Below are 19,955 nucleotides of genomic sequence, written 5' to 3'. Positions count from 1 at the left end.
CCGTTTTCGTTTCTAGAAGTTGATTGATAGTGAGCATTTCCAATTTTATAAAAGAGTAAAATATAAAAACCTCCCCTAATTTTTCTAACAATCATGACTTCCTTTTCCTGTTTTTTCACTTTAATAAAATCTTCCCTTGTAGTTTTGAAAAATCATGCATGTACCTCCTTTTTATCATTGTCCCATTCTGAAAGTGATGGCTTAATGCATTTGTTTTTTTTTTAAATACCTATTCTACCTTTAGGAGAGACTCATTGAATCAAATGACCAAAATATTCTTGAAAGCACCAATCCCCATGTTAAATGGAGGAGTGAACGATTAGGATATTTTGATGCCTCTCGTTATTAATTTTTGGAGAAGAAGATGAATAGTGTTTTGGAAGTATTTTTTACAAATCTGTATCTTAATTAATAGATATAAGTGAAAAATAGGTATTTTAAAAAATAAACACATTAGATTATAACTTTCCATGTGGGACGATGAGGGAAGGGAGGTAAATCCATAAATGCATGATTTTTTAACACTATAGGGGAGGATTTTGTTAAAGTGAAAGTATAGGGGAGGATTTTGTATGTGTTTAGTATAGTTTTCATTTATTTACTAAATGTTTTTATTTGATTTGTTTGCAAAACTAAAAAAAGCAATAATGAAACCGTTTATATCAGCAAAATAGTCAATAAACGCATACTCGTTGGGGGAAGCAATAAAATGAAGGTTTCCCAATGGTAGTTGTGTACATAAATCAAGACTTGTTTTTGCAAGCCTCTATAAGTTTGGATCAGTATGATGGGCTAAATGCTGAAGTGGTGCCTATACGACAACCTTTACTGAATAAATAAATGCCCACGGTTCTAATCACCCTCAAATGTTTGTCAAAAAACTTGTTTGGTTATGGTTAAGCTGGCCCCGGGTGCCACGTGTCACCTCCGCCGCCACCTTATCACTTCAGCCATGTCGGCACCACGTCATCAGATAAGCAAGACCAAGACAGGAGAACGTCATACGGATAAGAAGGACAACTCCACCGGGGATTAGATCTTATCCCGAAAACTTTGGCGGACAACCTCATCCCGACAACCCCAGAAGTCTCATCTGAATTGGACACAGATCTTCGGCTATAAGTAGGTAATCCTTGCTCGAGGTAAGGGACTTTTGTACTTCTGGCATTCATATTGTTACTCTGCTCGGACCAGCACTATTTTTTCAATTACTGCTCGGCCCAACCACCCATTCTCTTCACTAACTTGAGCGTTAGATTACCTACCCGGGGAATAATTCCTCGGGCCTCTGACCACTTTCTTGGTTTTCGATCTTGAAACGCGACTTCATTCTTCCACCTCAGCTCTGCTTAGTTGGTAGAACTATCTAATTGCAATCTCGATTCAAAAAACACTTTGGATCGAGTAACATCAAAACTTAGGGGAGGTTTTTGTATTTTACCCATTATAAAACATGAATCGACTTTCTGTTCCGTAAAGAATCTCCTGAAGATAAGAATACGACTAAGCCTTGTGTCATCTGTCATTTGTGAGCTGTCATGGCCCCAATATCATGAATGTTGTAGAACATCGATCCCACTCTTGAAGAAGCTTTCTACATTTCCATGGAACTTGAATTATCTCCTTTAAACTCCTTGGAGTCTGAATGCATATTCGTCTTCTTATGTAATCTTTGTCCCCGAGGTGGGTTTCTCTCGCAGCGTACATGTCCGGTCATTGTATGGTAACTTATCTATTTCGATATCTAATTATTGATGCTATTGTGTCGTCCTCAAACCATACATCCGATTGTGCATTCCCCTCATGATTCTAGTTGCATCAAAATTTATCTTGATTTTTTTTTTGTTTTTTTTTGCTTTGATGGAGAGTCTCCATTTAACCAAAGATTTGGTTTGAGTTTTCTTTCTCTACCAATTATAGATAAGTTTTCAAATATTCATTTAGCTAGGCTTCGTGCAGCCATTTTCTTGATTTGGGCAAGGTTTAACCATTTAACACTTGTTACTCAATATTTTTATTATGGAAAAATCTTGTTTTGTACTTGTTGCTATATATGGGTGGATTATTGCTTTAAGCTTCTTATTGATTTTTGTCTTTGATCGATGGATTTCCTTGATTGGATCTTGGAATTTGGTAAATGCTTTCCGTCCAAATTTGTCTCACCAGTGGACATTGTATGAATATATGATTCTCATCTTCAAACTTCCCACAAATTTCCATTATTTTCCCTCATTTGCTAATGAGGGGATAGTAATTGGTTCTTTAATTATATAGGTTGTTTGGGACCAATTATCTTTTTTCTTTTTTGGATATTAGATGTAGAATTTTGGTGGTTAAACAAAATCATGGTTGGCTATATATTTATAAGAGAGGCATTTCTAATCTCCATATCTTCCAAAATTTTATGCTATATATCTTTCTTTTGGGATGATTGATAGAAAAGTTTAGAGAAAAAAAGAATTTTGTATGATATTCGTTGATCTAGAAAAAGCATATGATAGTCCCGAGAGAGATAATATGGTAGATCTTGGAAAAAATATGTAGACCCAATTAAGAATGTGTATGATGATGCAACAAACAATGTTAGAATACCCATGGAAGAAGCATTAGATTTTATAGTTACCATGTGTCTTCACCAAATTTCAAAACTTAACCCTTATTTATTTGCACCAGTCATGGATAATTAAACATATTTAGAAGGTTTCTTGGTACTTGTTGTTTGTTGATGATATTGTTTTAATTGATGAAACTATATAATGATTAAATGCAAAATTAATCTTATGCATAACTATCATAGAAACAAGAGGTTTTAAATAAATATGACATATATATATATACTATGTAAATTTAATAATAATAGGGGTGCAAATCAAGGTACAATTAGGATTGGAAACCATGAGATAACTCAATGTGACCATTTTTGGTACCTTTGTTTGATAACTTCATAACAAGGGAGATATTGATGAAGAGAATGTCACCCATAGAATAAGCGTATGATGGACAAAAGGGAGGGGTGCATTCAAATTCTTATGTGATAAGTAAATACCACAAATAAAAAGGAAAATAATATCAAATTGTTGTAATGTCAGTTATGTTGTATATGGAGTAGAGTGTTAGGTAGTGAGAAACCTTTACCGTGAGGGGGAGATGCCTTTAAATAGATGAGTATTTGTGTTGTAACTGGACAAGGTCCTTATTGGGTTAACGGGATTGATTTTATTCAAGAGTGAAGAAGAGAAGAGAAGAGGAGAAGAAGAAGAGATGAGAAGAGAAGATGGAGATCGAAGCAACAGTGTTGGTGGCACCATCCTTTTTATTTATTTACATCACACCCCCTCAAGTTGGGGCATAGACATCAATCATCCCCAGCTTGTCACAAAGATTATAGTGCCGCATGGAGTGTAACCCTTTGGTAAGAATGTCTACAAGTTGTTCCTTAGAGATAATGTAGGGAGTGCAGAATTTTTCTTTTTCCAATTTTTCCCTGATGAAGTGTTTGTCAACCTCTATATGTTTAGTTTTATCATAGAAAACAAGATTGCCTGCAATGTTGGTGGCTGTCTTATTGTCATAGTAGAGTGACATATGGTCACTGAAAGGAAATCCCAATTCACCCAAGAGGTTCTTTATTCATAGAAGCTCTACCACACCATGAGACATGGCCCTGTATTTAGCTTCTGCACTCCATTTGGCCACCACACTTTGCTTTTTACTCCTCCAAGTAACAAGATTTCCCCAAACAAAAGCACAATAGCCACTAGTGGATTTTCTATCATCAACAAAACCAGCCCAATTTGCATCAGTGTAAACATCAACTTTCATATGTCCATTTTTTCAAATAGGGGTCCAGTCCCAGGGAATTTTTTTAAATATCTAAGAACTCTATATGTTGTCTCTAAGTGTGTGGTCCTTGGGGCATGCATAAACTGACTAAGGACTCCCACTGCAAATGCAATGCCAGGTCTTGTCATAGATAGGTAGAGAAGTCTGCCCACCAATCTTTGATATTGCTTTGTGTCTACTATGGGCTCATCACCGCAATCCCCAAGTTTGTGGTTAACATCTATAGGAGTGTCAGTAGGTTTTACTCCAAGCTTCCCTATATCTTTCAAGAGATCTAGAATATATTTTCTCTAGGAGATGAAGATACCCTGATTTGAACGAGCAACATCAATTCCTAGGAAATAATGTAAAGGCCCCGAATCCTTCACTTCAAAATGAGTAGACAAGAATCTCTTCAATCTCTGTATCTCTGAATCCTAGTCACTAGTGATAATAATGTCATCGACATACACAATTAAAGCTACCATTCTTCCTTGTTCTCTCTTTACAAAAAGTGTGTGATCAGACTAGCATTGCTTAAAGACCATTTGTTTAACTGTCTTGTGGAACCTATGAATGAAGGTTAAATCCATCATATGATGGCCGAACCATGCCAGATGGTTGGGCGAAATTTCAAAAATCATCTTGCAACCTTCCGAGAATTGTATTCCCATTTTTAGAAAAATTGCTTTTTCAATGATCGTTCTTGAATAGAAACCGAACCAATTCTAAAACCAAAAGAAATGGAGAAGTATACCTGATACAAAATCCGTAAGTGTAGCTCCTAAAGTGGTAGTTCACGCCCAAAGAGAGTTCTAAAACCAGCTTCCACTTAAGATGGCATAGCTTGAATTGAAGCCGGTTCAGCGACACAATTTTTAGCAAAATTGTGATCCAACACATTGGATCGAACAAGGGAGCTAAGCACAAATTGGTTATGATATTTTCTTGCAAAAATCAGAAGTCAGAACTAATCAAGAACAATCCAAGAATTGGAGGTTGAATTAGGGTTTCTGGGGCAGCAAGAACAAGGAGAGAGAACTGAGAGTAGAGTTATCTAGAGCAGATATGTTCTCCTCTTTTCTTAGCCTTAAGAATCACCACTCCTAATCGAATTAGGAGGTTCCTAATCCAAATCTTTATTTGGATTTGGACTCTCTAAGTGGATAAGACTTATCCTCTTATCCTAATGGCTGATCCAGACCCATATCCAAACCCATATTCGCCCAAGTCACATGACTGCTTAAATTGTCATGTGACCACTTGATTAATCCAATTAATCATGGACTTTAAGCCCATTAAGCAAGTGGCTCATGTCCCTAGGTAGTTTCTGGCCCATTTGGTTCACTTTGTATGGCGTGGGACCCCAACAATGACCCTACATAAGCCCATATGGGTTTGGCCCAGCCTATGGGAAAAGGCCTGGCCGAATTCACTGTCAAGCATAGTGAACTCCTGATTCCATCAGAATGGGCTCTTAATGGGCCCTAAATGATCCTAGAGTCCATCTATCCTATGAAGGCCCAAGGATAATGGACTTAAGTAAGATATAGATCATCAGGTAAATAGCCCTAAAAGGTCTCTTACACTTAACCTCTCAACCCATAATGATCAACCACTGCCCGACAGGGAAGGACCTCTCCCCTTGCTGCAAGGTGCAATATTGCACTCTCTACTCGGATGGGTCCTAGGAATTAAAAACTTTGGCAAACCTTTTTCTTAAAACATAATATATATATATATATATATATATATATATATATATATATATATATATATATATATATATATATATATATATCATATAAATATATTTTGCAAAACAAATCTTAAACACGGTTGAAATCGACTGCTAGCAGTTTTGGTTTCCATCAGAGAGAGTGTAGTCCCGATCATTCACTTTGTCCGACAAAAGGGTTGATCATGTCACTATGATCACCCACTCAAGTGAATTCTCAAACTGCCCCAACATACCCAAGTTTTGACCCCCAAAGGATCTCACTGATTGGCATATCAAAGACAGCTTGATCTGACACCTAGTGCAGTACCATAATCGAGTTTAAGGGTTATGTGTAACTTTCCAGTTTTGCCCACCTGTCTCCAAGTTCCAGGGCATAACTGCAAATTGGTTCGGGTTTAGTGTTTCAAACAAACACACACTGTATGTGCTTTGGGTCCAACCCTGGCAACAGAGACAGGTTACCCCAACCTTCTTGGCAACACATTAGTGTCAGCCTTAGAAGGATAAACTCCTCAAGTCTATCCAACAACTGAGAACATTCTAAACTAACACGAGTCTCATAAGTGTCCAATTTAAAGGGTAAGTACACAGAAACACACCAATTATAACATGAAACAATTATGTACTTTCATTCATTTACAATAAATGTATCAGTACATTAATTTGATTGGAGCTAAGGGCATACACTATCTAACAACTTACTGAACCAGGCCCTTGGAGATTGTTTTAAGCCATATAGAGATTTCTTTAGTCTGCAAACTTTCTACTTATTTTCCTTAGCACAAAAGCTTAGAAGTTGGGTGACGTACACTTCTTCTTCTAAGTCATCATTCAAAAAGGCATTTTAATGTCTAGTTGATGAAACTCTCAATCTAGATTTGCAGCAAAAGAAAGAAGGACTCTAATAGAATTCATTTTTGTTACAGGTGCAAAGGTTTTTGCACAATCAACTCCATATACCTGTGAAAAACCTTTTGCAACTAGTCGGGCCTTGTACCTTTCCACTGTGCCATTTGCCTTATGTTCATAGAGAATACCCATTTGCACCCAATAGGCTCCTTTCCCTCAGGAAGATCCACCAACTCCTACATGCCATTTTTGTGAAGGTTATTGATCTTCTCCTTCATTGCACCTATCCACTCAGGAATAAGTAAAGCTTCTACAACACTTTTGGGAAGGGAAACACTATCGATAGCATAGAGGAAAGCACAGAAAGAGGGCGAAACATTCTCATAGGATAAGGAGTGAGCCATTGGGTGGTGTGTGGTGCATGATTTGGCACCCTTCCTCTTAGCAATAGGAAGGTCCATATCACAATTAGAAGCATCAATATCAATAGGTTTAGGGAGATCAACTGGAACAATAGTACCTGGATGTGCTGATGGATTCAACCCCTGAGAGTCCGATGGCATAGGTTGCACAGCTTCAGGATGCTCTGTGTCTATTGAACTTTGTTGACCCCGACCTTGACTTTTGTACCACTGTCTACGGAAGACCCAAATTGGAGGAGGGTCAAGAGGAGATGGTAACAAAACCTATCTCTGTTTCTCCTCACTTGGACTCTCCCCCTAAGGAGAAGCACGGAAGAAAGACACATCTTCAAAGAAAGAAACATCCATGTATACAAAGTACTTTTTGGAAATAGGGTCAAAGCAATGATAACCCTTTTGGGAAAGGGGGTAGCCAAGGAAAACACAAATAATGGCTTTGGGATTTAGCTTCCTGCGGGTAGGAGACAAATCATGGACAAAACATTTACACCCAAAGACACGCATAGGGATAGGAAACAATGGAGGAGTGGGAAAGATAAGCTGATGAGGGGACTTGTATTCTAAGAGACAAGATGGCATCTAATTGATAAGATAAGCCGCAATCATAACAACATCCACCCAAAATCTTTTGGAAACATTCATGTGTATCAGCAACCCCCGAGCGACCTTTAGAAGATGATAGTTCTTTCTCTCTACAACCCCATTCTGTTGAGAGGTTCTAGCAAAAGAGCTACAATGAAGAGAGCCATAAGTTTCAAAAAATTCAGTGGGGTCACCATGAAAATACTCTCTGGCATTGTCTGTCTGATTGGAAAATTTTAATCTCTATTTGAAATTGTGTGTACAACATACGTTGGAAGGCTTTCACAAATTTAGGAACTTCTCGAGAGTGCATAGGGTACACCCACGTGTATCGAAAGAAGTCATCAATGAAAGATATAAAGTATCTATAGCCATTCTCCGATGGAATATTTACAGGTCCCCAAACATCAGAATACACAATGGAAAAAAAAAACATCTAATCTTTTATTACGTAAAGGAAATGAAGTTCTACAATGTTTACTTAACTGACACACTTGACACCAAAAATCATTAACTAACATAGATTTAAACAATTTTGTAAATAAGTATTTTAAAGATTCAAAGGACATATGACCCAAACGATTGTGCCACAAGGTAATCTGATTTTTATTTGACTAACTCAAAGACTCTAATCAGGACACAAGACCAACTTTATTCTCCAACACATAGAGAACATTCACCATGTTCCCTTTACCAATCGTCCTCCTAGAGGCCAAATCCTGAAAGACACAAGATTGAGGAAAAAAAGTCATTGAGTTGTTCAAAGAGTGTGTAATGCTACTAATATAAAACAGATTAATAGGCAATTTTGGAACATGTAAAACATTGGATAGAGGTAAGCCAAATGGCAAAGATGTAGATCCTCGACCAGCAATGGAGGAGAATGATCCATCGACTAGTCTCACTTTATTTTTGCCCGAAAGAATGATGTATGACTAAAAAAAGATTGACTTACCAATCATGTGATTGGAAGCACCAAAATCGATAATTCATGGATATTCAAATGTATCAGTAGACACATGGAATGCAAAAGCTAAGTTATTTGATGTAAAAGCAAAGGAGGTTGAAGGAGTGGGTCCAAAATCTACTTGTGTGAGAGCCCTACTATATCGTTCCAAATGGTCACGGAAGGTAGAGATAATATTTTCCTTGAGATCAGACCTAGGGGGGCCCATCTTGAAAGTTCAAAGTAATTTCTCCACTCTACGACTCATGAGAAGCCAAGTTAGCCAAAGTGAACCTCTTATGATTTGGTTTCTTGTTCTGTTCTGGAGCTGATTTCTTATTTAGGTCTTGTGCCCACATCGGCTTTCCAAGTAATTCCCAACATGTCTCCCATGTGTGACGGGGTTTTTGACAATGAGTGCACCACAATTTATCTTTATCATCAACCCTTTTCTAACCATCTCCCCTTTTGGCTGAATTAGTACTTCTTGTAGATAAAGAAATGGTCTCCCCCTCGGGGGGATTCATGGCAAATTTTCTACTTTCCTCAGATTAGACCAGAGCATACACCCTTTGGACAGAAGGAAGGTCCTTACTACCCAAAATTTGAACTTGAATAGGTTCATACATAGGATTAAGTCCTAACAAAAAGGAAAACACCCGCTGATGTGACACTAACTGTTTGTAAGCTTTGGCATCCTTTTCACTCTCCCAGTCAATGTTTTGATAGTAATCTAGCTCTTTCCAGATAGATGTAAGGGTAGAGTAGTAAGTGGATAAGCTTCTTTCCCCTTGTTTGCATGTTGTTGACTCAGCTTGCAATTGATAGATTCTAGCATAGTGTCTCTGCTCGGAGTAAGTTGACCTTGCTTGTTCCCAAATTTCCATGGCTATCTCAACCCACATAAAATTCTGCTTAACAGATGGTAGCATAGTAGTCAAAAACCATGACATAATTATGTAGTTTTCCTGGTCCTACTTATCATAATCAGCAGCACCAGTCCTAGGTTCCTTCACTTTTTCATTGATATACCCTACCTTACCCCGGGTTCTGATGTACAACCACATCTCCTTAGACCATGTCAAATAATTTCTGCCATCTAAGGGAGTAATGGTCATTGGAAAGTTCATAAAGTCAAGACTATTGTTCATTCCTCCCTGGTTAAAAGATGTTCTAGAAGTTGCAGTCTTCGGAGGACATAACAGGGGCTGCAAGCAGAAGTTTCAGACTTACAACCCTCCTCACACACTCACAAACAACACAACCCCCATTGTGAGATTTAAGGTGAAAAGAAAGGCCATAGTAACTCAGCATCTGTTGTCACAGATTTGCAAGTCTAACTAACCTCACAAGGGTTGCAGTCACAGTAACACAACACCTGTTGTCAAGAATTTACAGGTCTCTCCGACCTCACAAGGGCTAGCTAGTTTAAGCCACACATAACATCTACACTTCTGCTGGTGTATTTGTTCATCTAAACTAAGTCACACATGACCTACACAGGTTCTTTACCCACACAGTTTTGGATCACCGACCTACAGAGGTCATTGAACTCGCTTACACCATTTGGCTAGGGCAGATTTTAGGATGTTCTTGGTAACAATACCAAGAGTCAGTGATAAAAGAGGATTTAGTCAAGGTTCCTGATCAATTCGACTAGTTTTGGAAGTTACAATCAATACAAGAATGGGAGAAAAGAAGAAACACAACCACCGACCTCTAGAAAAACTCAGTCAATCATCCGCCAATCTCTGAGTTTGATTTTTCTTCTCAGTTTTTGCTTAAAAGTTAATAGAATAGAGTCCAACAACAGTTCTCAGTGCAGGTTGAACCAGTTTTCCCATTCTTAGTCCAGGTATGTGGTTTGAAGATTCGACCAAAAAAAAAAAAAAAACTTTTTACAAAGTGCGATCTTGCTCTGATACCATGCTTTCATTCAAGAGTGAAGAAGAGAAGAGGAGAGGAGAAGAAGAAAAGAAGGACGAGAAGAGAAGATGGAGATCGAAGCAACAGTGTTGGTGGTGCCAGCCTTTTTTATTTAAATAATAGGGCAACAACATAAGAGATAAAAAAGGCTGAAAAGACATAAGTGCCCTTGCAGCACATAACTAAGATTGCATCAGGGATGAAGTCGCCTGTTAAGGTCTTCGAGAGGTTACGCCATCCCCAACGAGGGCGCTTCTCCTTATTCATTTGGGACTCTACTTCTCTGCAAGGTCTTTGGTGACATAATTATCTCCTCATAGGCAAACAATGTGTTGACGTGGTTCATCGGCCACGTCAATGTCCATGTGACAACTTCAACCAACTAGGGCACCACCCCAACAAAAATACTTATATTTAATTTAATTAATGAAATTTAGCGATGAAAATAAAAAATACATTAAATAAATAATTTAATGAAGGATAATGTAAATTAATACCTAAATGTAAAACTTAATTAATCAAATTGCATTTTTCCCTCGTCTATATTCACATTAAATTTATAAAATTTCACGACACAAAAAGTACTGTTATTACGTATCAATCTTTTGGTGTTTTCTACTTTATATTCCAAGGGCAATCAAATATATAATTTTTTTTGTTAGATGCGCAGTATAATATTAAAAAGCCTCGCAATCTAATCTATACACTCACGCGCATAAGCTCAAGCAAAAATAAACTTTATTCCTTTATTTCTGCAATGACCAGCAGAGCATATTCTCTGGTCCAAAAGCTAAGGAACTGAAAATTTAAAAAGAAATTATCTTCCTTAATTTGAATTCAAATCAACCTCTACAAGTTATCCCCACAACATCTCTCAGCACATCTACGCTGTGTATTTTTAGTATTATCATGGAAGATGTTCTCAATACACGACGGGATTTGATCTCCCTTAATTCATCACATATATCTATTGACCGACGCCACGTGTCAAACAAATAATGCATGTCCACACGTAGCACAATCTTGTGGATTTGGGCCTCAGGCAGTCAATCAATTGCCAACACATATCATCGCATTCATCTCAACCCCATGTGAATCCCTGGTTGACACTTGAGAGAAGTACCCGAAGTGCGACAAGCTGGGACCGATCGTCCCACGTAACAAACAAACCATAGCTCACGGGCGCTCATTGCCCACCTCACGAGAATCCTTCATTGATTTATGCTCCAATCATTCACAATTGTCTTTGTCCCTGCCACCAAGCTTCAAAATAATAAGCAGCTAGAGCTCACATTAACCCAGCTCCACCACTTCCATCCACCGAGTTTCTCTCCTCCCTTACACAAGAATGAGAGCTCATCTGGTTCTCCTCTTTCTTGTTCTCATCATCTCCCTCAACGGAAACCTCAACCCTGTTTCTTCTCAGTCATCTCCGGTCTTGTCATCGGAAAATGACCATAAACTGCCGGATAATGAAACCATATACAAAATCTCTAAACAGTTATGTTGGGGTTGCGTGGGTGAGTCTCTACAGTTCCTGTTTGCACACAACATGGTCAGAGCCAGAAAATGGGAGCTACCCCTGACGTGGGATTACCAACTCGAGAACTACGCCAAGTGGTGGGCAGGGCAAAGGAAAGCCGACTGTGCCGTGGAGCATTCTTTTCCGGAAGGTGGCTTCAAGCTGGGCGAGAACGTGTATTGGGGGAGCGGCTCGAGCTGGACGCCTACCGACGCTGTGAATGCATGGGCGGCCGAAGAGAAGTACTACACGTACGCCAGCAATAGTTGTCAAGATGGACAGATGTGCGGCCACTATACTCAAATTGTGTGGGAGACAACTCGACGGATTGGATGTGCTCGAGTAGTCTGTGATGATGGAGACGTGTTTATGACTTGTAATTACGACCCCCCTGGGAATTATGTTGGAGAAAGGCCGTATTAAGGGGGGTTTGTAATTGGGTATCTGGTTAGATCCGAATATTCATAAGTTATATTGCTTGTGTTGTGTGTGTATAAAATTAGTGTATCATATTGGTTGGGAACTGTTATAGGCTTTGTAGTAGTTGGACTTAGTTGTATAGATGGGTTGGGTTAGGGTTATGGATAGTGGGTTAGTCATTGAAGTATGGATGATAAATAGATAAATAATAGTATACTGTTATTGCCCCAAAAGACTTTTCTTGTTCCTCTCATCAGACACCATTTATGGGGCAAATTTTAACCCCTAAACAACCCTTGTTCCCTCTTAGGAAGAGGCGTTTTCCAATCTTTGCTGAGGTTCAGTTTGAAAAGAGTACAAATAAAGTATAAATGTATATAAAATAATATAAAATACAAAGTTTTATATTCTACATATTTATATTTGCATTCTTCCGAACTAGGCCTGAGTTCCAAATAAACGAAACAAATTAAAACCTGTTGCAAAACAAATGAAAATAAAAACAAACCTTCAATGTATTTTTGCATGTTTTTGTCTTTCAAAAACAAATCAAAACAAAAACATTCATACTGTAGAGCTCACCCTTAGTTATTTTTTTTTATATTGCTTGGTACTCAGTTATTTTTTATTTAAAAATTGGAATTATTTACAGCTAATATCACCCGATCGAAGAGAGTCCAATTTGAGGTGGGTATAGGGTTGATATGAAGAGCTTGAATATCTAGAAAGAGACCCAAACAACTTCTATAGCATTTGTTTTATTACAATAATTAAGTATTAATTTATTTTTTTCATAATTTGAAAATAATTATCGAATAACTAAATATCAATACAAAACCAATGAAGTAGCCTGTATATGGGGATGCAAAAATCATATATGAGTTCTTGGGCCAAAACCTCTGTACTTACCTGGACAGGCCAATCTAACGCCTCGCTCATTTGCATCTCTGTAACTTATTCATATTCTTTGGATTTTCAGGATTTAAATTGGTATTTGTACCCATAAAAATCTAATATGTACAAAGTTGGATTTATACATCATTTCCAGAGCATTCTAAGAGTACTTGTCACTGTTTTATGACATTAATATTGGGACATCACTCCACATCATGCGTTTTAAAAGTATGACTATCAAATCCAATGGGTTTAAATATAATGGAACCATTTTTATCGCTATCATGCTGATTTTGGGTTTTACTTAATTCTGGTTCATGTCTTAATTTATTTTATTTGTACTACAATCAAATAAGATAAGCAAAATTTTGAAAAAATATAGGTTAGAATTTACATTCAAATCATTTGCACCGTCATAGCTTTGCATCAGCGCAAATTTATTTACGTCGCAACCAAATACAGCCTAAGTTTCACAATATATCTGGCAGTATTGCTGACTCGATTCTTTAGTGGCCTCTTCCACAGGTGGGTGCACCTTAGGTCAGGTTGAGGCCAACCCTAGCCCAAACCTAAGTTCTAAACCCCAACCCTAACTCTAACATAACCCAACTTTCAAACCGACCTATCTAACCCTAACCCTAATTCAACCAGGCCTACCCAACCCTAACTAAATACCTCCAACCCGAAGTCAATTTCGAGTTGGGATGGGCTCGGGTTGGGCCCAACCAACCTTCTTCCTATCCCTTAAAATCTTGTAGAACTTCTTAATGTAAGATCTTAACTCAACTTTCACTACATATATTAATCATATGTTTTATTAGTATTTATTTGTTAATAATTTTATTAGTTCTCTAAGTACAAAATTTAGAAAAAAAAAAGTGTTTGAAATGACTATACTTTATTATGAATTATGCCCAGATTTCTAATTCTCCTATCCATTTCATTTGGACATGTTATGGTGTTTATGGTCATCCAGATTCTTGCTATATACAGGCTGTATTTGATCGATTGCAGGAATTGTTGCAAAATTCTTCATCTCCTTATTGGCATCACCCTAGCTCAAAACCAACTATTATCAGATTTCATATCTACTTGTAACCTGATTGAACTTGGCTATAAATGTCCACGGTTTACATGGAGCAATGGTTGTGATCTAGATGCTTCTTCATGAAAGTCAAAAAATTGGTGTTTAAACTATAAAAGATAAGTGGTTATGATTTGATGTGACAAGACAACTTTTCAAAAATATTATATTCACTAACACAAAATGTTGCAAGTAGAAGTGGCAATGATATCGAGCACAACCTTAGTATGTGAAAGATTAGATTGGGTCCATCATATACCAATTGTAGGAAGTGATCATGCACCTACTATTGTTCATACTTCTAAGGACTGAATTTGGAGGAAATACCCTATACGTTTTGAATGCTAACTTTTTACAGGTTGATTCTTTCCCGAAAGAGAGGGAATTCTATTGAATGGCTTTGTACCAATGTTCTTGAATCTCTGTGATCCAAACGGTCAGACCATTCGGCCCAGGAACCATCCAGGCAACTGATTCCATTTTACTCCAAACCCAGTCCTTGGCCAAAACTGTTGAATTGGTCAGCAACCCGCTGACCCGAACAGTCAAACCATCAACCTATTCAAGGGTTTTTCGCCATTTTTATATTTTAATTGTTTTTTTAATTTTTTTAATTTTTTAGTTGGAATAGATTGTCTATTCTAACTGAAAGGTCGAACCATCAACCTAGAAACCAATGGTCAAAATGGTTTTCTTTCAAAGTCCATTTTTAAAACCTTACTTTATACCACAAATGGCCGTTGGACAAATGTTCCTTCTAAAATAGAAAGCATGGCCAACTCCTACTAATGGATCTCTTCTCCACTTCCAATCCTAGTTTACCCTCTATTTCTCATATGGTGGCACCAGTTGATATTTTAGATACCGAGAACTTATTTATTGCCTTGTGCTGTCCCTATGCTTGATGAGATTCGAAATGCTCTATTTGGTATTCACCCATGAAGGCGTCGGTCCCGGTTGGTATTTCGTCTCAGTTCTACCAGAAGTGTTGGGACTCTCTAGGATGAATTTGTTCTTTTCATTCAAGATTTATTTGCTCACACACATAAAATTTTTGACATTAAGCTTATGTCTGGTTTGAAGGAAAAGGTAAGGAAAGGAAGGGAAAGGGAGAAAAACCTATACAAAGTTTGTAAAGGCTTCCCTACCTTTCCCTTCCTTTCCCTACTTTTTCCTTCAAACCAAACACACCATAAGGCTCAGAAGAGTACAAATATAAATATGTATAGTATAAATACATACAAAATAATATAAAATACAAGGTTTTGCACTTTATATATTTATATTTGCACTCTTTCCAAACTGAGCCTAATGACACAAATATTACTCTTATTCCTAAAAAGGAGAGGTCAAAGAAGTGGTAGAATTCAGATCAATTGGTTTAACCAATTTTGTGTACAAGATGTTACAAAAATTATCATGCCTCGTCTAATCAAGTTAGAGTCTCTCATGTTCACGTAACTCTTGCATGAGTTGTAGATCATGATGATCGGATTATCCTTTAGAGTTATTGTATATCACAAACTCTATCTCAGATAGAGTTATCCTAACTGATGTGATTATCATGTAAACCATTGTATTTAAATCCTTGTTGATCAGTAATTCAATTATTGACCATTTTACCAAATCCATCACCTTTCACTTGGTATCAGAGCCATGGCTGGCAACCCATCTTCTTTCTCCTCTCTTTTCCCTTCACTCTTCAGTAACCTTGCCAATCTTAGTTCAGTAAAATTAGATAAACAAAATTATCTATTATGGAAAGCCCAATACCAACCCATGCTTGAAGGTCTAAGCCTATTCGACTATCTCGATGGCTCTACCCAATGTCCCCTACAATACATTGGTGATACAATCGATACCTTTGGTTTCAAAACTGTGAACCCAACGTTCACCTCTTGGTAGATCCAGGACAAATTACTGCTCAACTGGTTGCTTGCAACTCTCTCTGAAGGAGCTCTCACTCAAGTCGTCAGTTGCAAAACATCTCACAACGCTTGGATGACCCTGACTCGTATATGAGCCAGGATCATGCAGCTAAAAAATGATCTTCACCACCTCCATAAAGGCTCGAAATCGATGACTAACTACCTGCAACAAATCAAAGGCTACACAGATGCACTTGAAGCAGTCGGACAAGAACTCTCATCAGATGACATAATCCTCTACACCATGGGAGGTTTGGGAGTAGATTACGACCCGCTAGTCATAGCCATCACCACTAGACATGACCACTTATCTCTCGAAGAACTTCACAGTCTTCTACATCAATTCGAGCTCAGACTCAACCACCAACACTCTGCTCTCTCTAACACACAGCTTTCTGCCAATGCAATAGTGCACAAACTAGGAGTTTGACCACCCAATTCTCATCGTGGTGGTCGCGGTGGCAACTAACTTGTCAGGTCTGAGGCAAAGTTGGCCACTCTGCACTTTCTTGCTTCCACCGCTTTGATCTCAGCTTACAGGCATCTGGAAATACTCCACAATCTAAGGCTCTTGTTGCTTCCAATACCACGAATTCCTCTAATGGCGACCGGTACCTAGACACCGGTGCCACAAATCACCTTACAGCCAACCTCGACAATCTTTCTCTTTGATCTGATTACAACAGCATTGACAAAATAGTCATAGGTAACGGGACAAGTTTGGACATCAAACACATTGAACATACCTCTCTTCATACCTCTTCCTGTATACTGCATTTAAATATTATCCTTCATGTGCCTGATATCACAAAAAATCTGCTATCTATCCATCAGTTTTGCCATGATAATAATGTAATTTTTGAGTTTGATGATTCTAGTTTTATTGTGAAGGACAAAATTCAGGGGACACCAATCCTTTCAGGGCCAATTAAGGATGGCCTCTATCAGCTTTTTGTATCTCCTTCTAGTAGCTCGAATAAGGGACTAAGAGCCTTCTTGGGGGTACATAGATGGCTGGCACAAACTTCTTTGGAATCCTCAACACTGTGTTGTTCAGCAGATTCTTAAGCAACACAACTTACTAGTTGACTCCAAGTCCACCTTAGTTTTTTGCTCTTCCTACGCTCATGGGAAGTTTCATCACCTCCCTCACCCACCTTCCTCAACTAGTGTGTCTGCTCCTTTAGATGTTATATATTCTGATTTATGGGGGTCTTCTCCTATGCCCTCTAATAATGGCCATCATTACTATATTGAATTTATTGATGCATTCACATGTTTCACATGGATCCTTCCCTTGTTTACGAAATCTAAAGCTTTTCCTACTTTCATAAGATTTCAGACTATGATTGAAAAACAAATGAATCGGCCCATCAAGATGTTACACACTAATGAAGGGGGTGAACACCGCAAATTTCATGCTTATTTACAAGACTACAGAATTGTACATCGCTGTAGTTGTCTTCATACTCATGCTTAAAACGGAGTTGCTAAGTGTAAACGCCAACATATCATTGATATCAGCCTGACGTTCCTTGATAATGCCAAACTTCCTCGCTAGTTCTGGAATGAAACTTTTGCCACATCAGTATTTTTGATCAACCAATTTCCAACACCTCTACTTGGCCACAAGTCTCCCTATGAACTATTTTTTGGACGTCCCCCAGATTACAGTCACTTCAGAATCTTTGGGTGTGATTGCTACCCCAATCTGCGCCTCTACAACAAAGCAAAATTTGATTACCGTACTCTTCGTTGCACTTTCCTAGGGTACAACTCTCATCACAAGGGTTATCTATGCTTGCATAAATCTACTGGTCGTCTCTACATTTCTGATGATGTGCTCTTCGATGAGAACACTTTCTCCTACATCAATGGGCCTTCTCCACGCAGCCCAGCTCCATGCTCCCAGGACATGCCTTCAATCTTGGGCCCGTCACCTATTCTGGCCCCATGTCTTCAGTCCACTGCTACCGCCGCGCAATCCATTGCTGCCTCTCCACAGACCCCTTCTCTCTCTCCATCGGACCACTCTCCTGTGGACTCCCTAGAATCCTCTATGATATAGTCCAGCACCGCAGATCTCAATGCAACACCAGATCCGACTGCCTCTCTAGCCTCGGTTCCCACTCCTCATGGTATGCAGACTCGCTCTAAGTCTGGGGTGTTCAAGCCTAATCCCAGATATACCCTAGCCTCCATCACCACTGAAATGGAGCCCACTTGTTTTACTCAAGCTGTGCGTGATCCGAAGTGGTGTAATGCCATGAATAATGAATTCTCTACACTGATTCAGAACCACACTTGGTCTCTCGTCCCACTGCCACCTGACAAAAATATTGTGGGTTTCCAATGGGTCTTCAAGATTAAGCGGAACGCTGATGGTACCGTTGAATGATACAAAGCATGTTTAGTTGTAAAAGGATATCATCAACAAGAGGGGATTGATTTTTCGGACACCTTCAGTCCGGTGGTTAAGCCTTTCACCATCCAGTTGGTTCTCTCCATTGCCACGTCCAAGTCCTGGCCTACCCGTCAATTGGACGTCAACAATGCATTTCTTCATGGCTACTTAATCGAAGAGGTTTACATGAGTCAGCCGCCTGGTTTTCAGCAACCATCCTTCCCTGATCATGTCTGCAGGCTACATCGGTCTCTTTATGGCCTACGACAGATTCCTCAGGTTCTGGTTCACTCGACCCCACAACTTCTTAGTTGCTCATGATTTCATTGAATCCAAAGCTGATGCCTCATTGTTTATTCATCACACGTCTCATGACATCACCTTGGTACTCATCTACGTAGATGATATCATCATTATTGGGTCCAACTCTGCACTTGTTGATCAGTTCATTCATGCTCTTGCCTCTGAGTTGTCCATATGGGACCTTGGGCCTCTTCACTTCTTTCTTAGGCTTGAGTCACAGCCCACCTCCGCTGGCATGATTCTATCTCAGTCCAAGTATGCCTTGGATCTTCTTCATTGCACCAACACAGCAGATGCCAAACCTTGCACCACTCCTATGGTAGTCAATACTAAACTCTCCCTTACTGACTCTGCCGCCTTTGATGATCCGACATTATACCGGAGCACTATTTGTGCTCTATAGTACTTGACCATGAATCGTCCAGGTTTGGATTTTTCAGTGGACAAGGTTGCCCAGTTCATGTCTAAGCCCACGGTTAACCATTGGGCTGCTGTCAAGCATATCTTACGTTTCATCAAGCACACTTACAACCTTGGTCTTCACATTCGTTGTTCTCCCTCCACTCAGCTTCATGGCTACAGTGATTGCAATTGGAATGGGTGTTTAGATGACCGGCATTCTCATGGCGGTTATTGCATCTACTATGGGCCCAGCCTCATCTTTCCGCACGAAGACGAGTTGAAAAAAAAAAAGGCAAAAAACTCCATTTAGAGTTTCTCAAAAATAATTATACTCTTACCTGTTTAATTACTCAATACGCTTCAAGCAAAATAAATACATCGTGTAGAGATTTTTGGTGGGTTGTATAGACAAGGAGCACTTCTTTTACATGAAAAAACTGGGATTCATTATGAAAAGTATAGAGGATGGAGGCTTGGGTTTTAAGGATGTTCAATTACTGAATTTGGCTCTTATAATGAAGTTAGTGTGAAGATTTCACTTCAAATGAAATTTGGACTGAGGTGCTCACCGGTAAGTATATCAAGCATGGACAATCATTCTGGTTACCAACTAGTAACTAAAGGAGGTGTAGTTTTAGGGACTTGGGCCTCTATTCTTGACCATAGAAAATATGTACAAAAATGCATTATTGGACGGTTGGTATTGGATG

At 38.7% G+C, this 19,955-nt stretch overlaps 1 pseudogene across 1 annotated transcript; it reads left to right on the top strand.

The window, feature by feature from the left end:
• The first annotated feature begins 11,547 nt into the window (after positions 1-11,547).
• Positions 11,548-12,463, top strand: LOC148843824 (pathogenesis-related protein PR-1 pseudogene; annotated as a pseudogene). Its single transcript, XR_016102790.1, has one exon. The product of XR_016102790.1 is annotated as a pathogenesis-related protein PR-1 pseudogene (transcript).
• Positions 12,464-19,955: the final 7,492 nt, after the last annotated feature.

The sequence above is a fragment of the Nelumbo lutea genome, chromosome 8 (genome assembly GCF_056320005.1).
Source record: "Nelumbo lutea isolate HS-2025 chromosome 8, American lotus-T2T, whole genome shotgun sequence".
Classification (NCBI taxonomy): domain Eukaryota; kingdom Viridiplantae; phylum Streptophyta; class Magnoliopsida; order Proteales; family Nelumbonaceae; genus Nelumbo; species Nelumbo lutea.
This window is presented reverse-complemented; position numbering and strand designations above follow the sequence as displayed.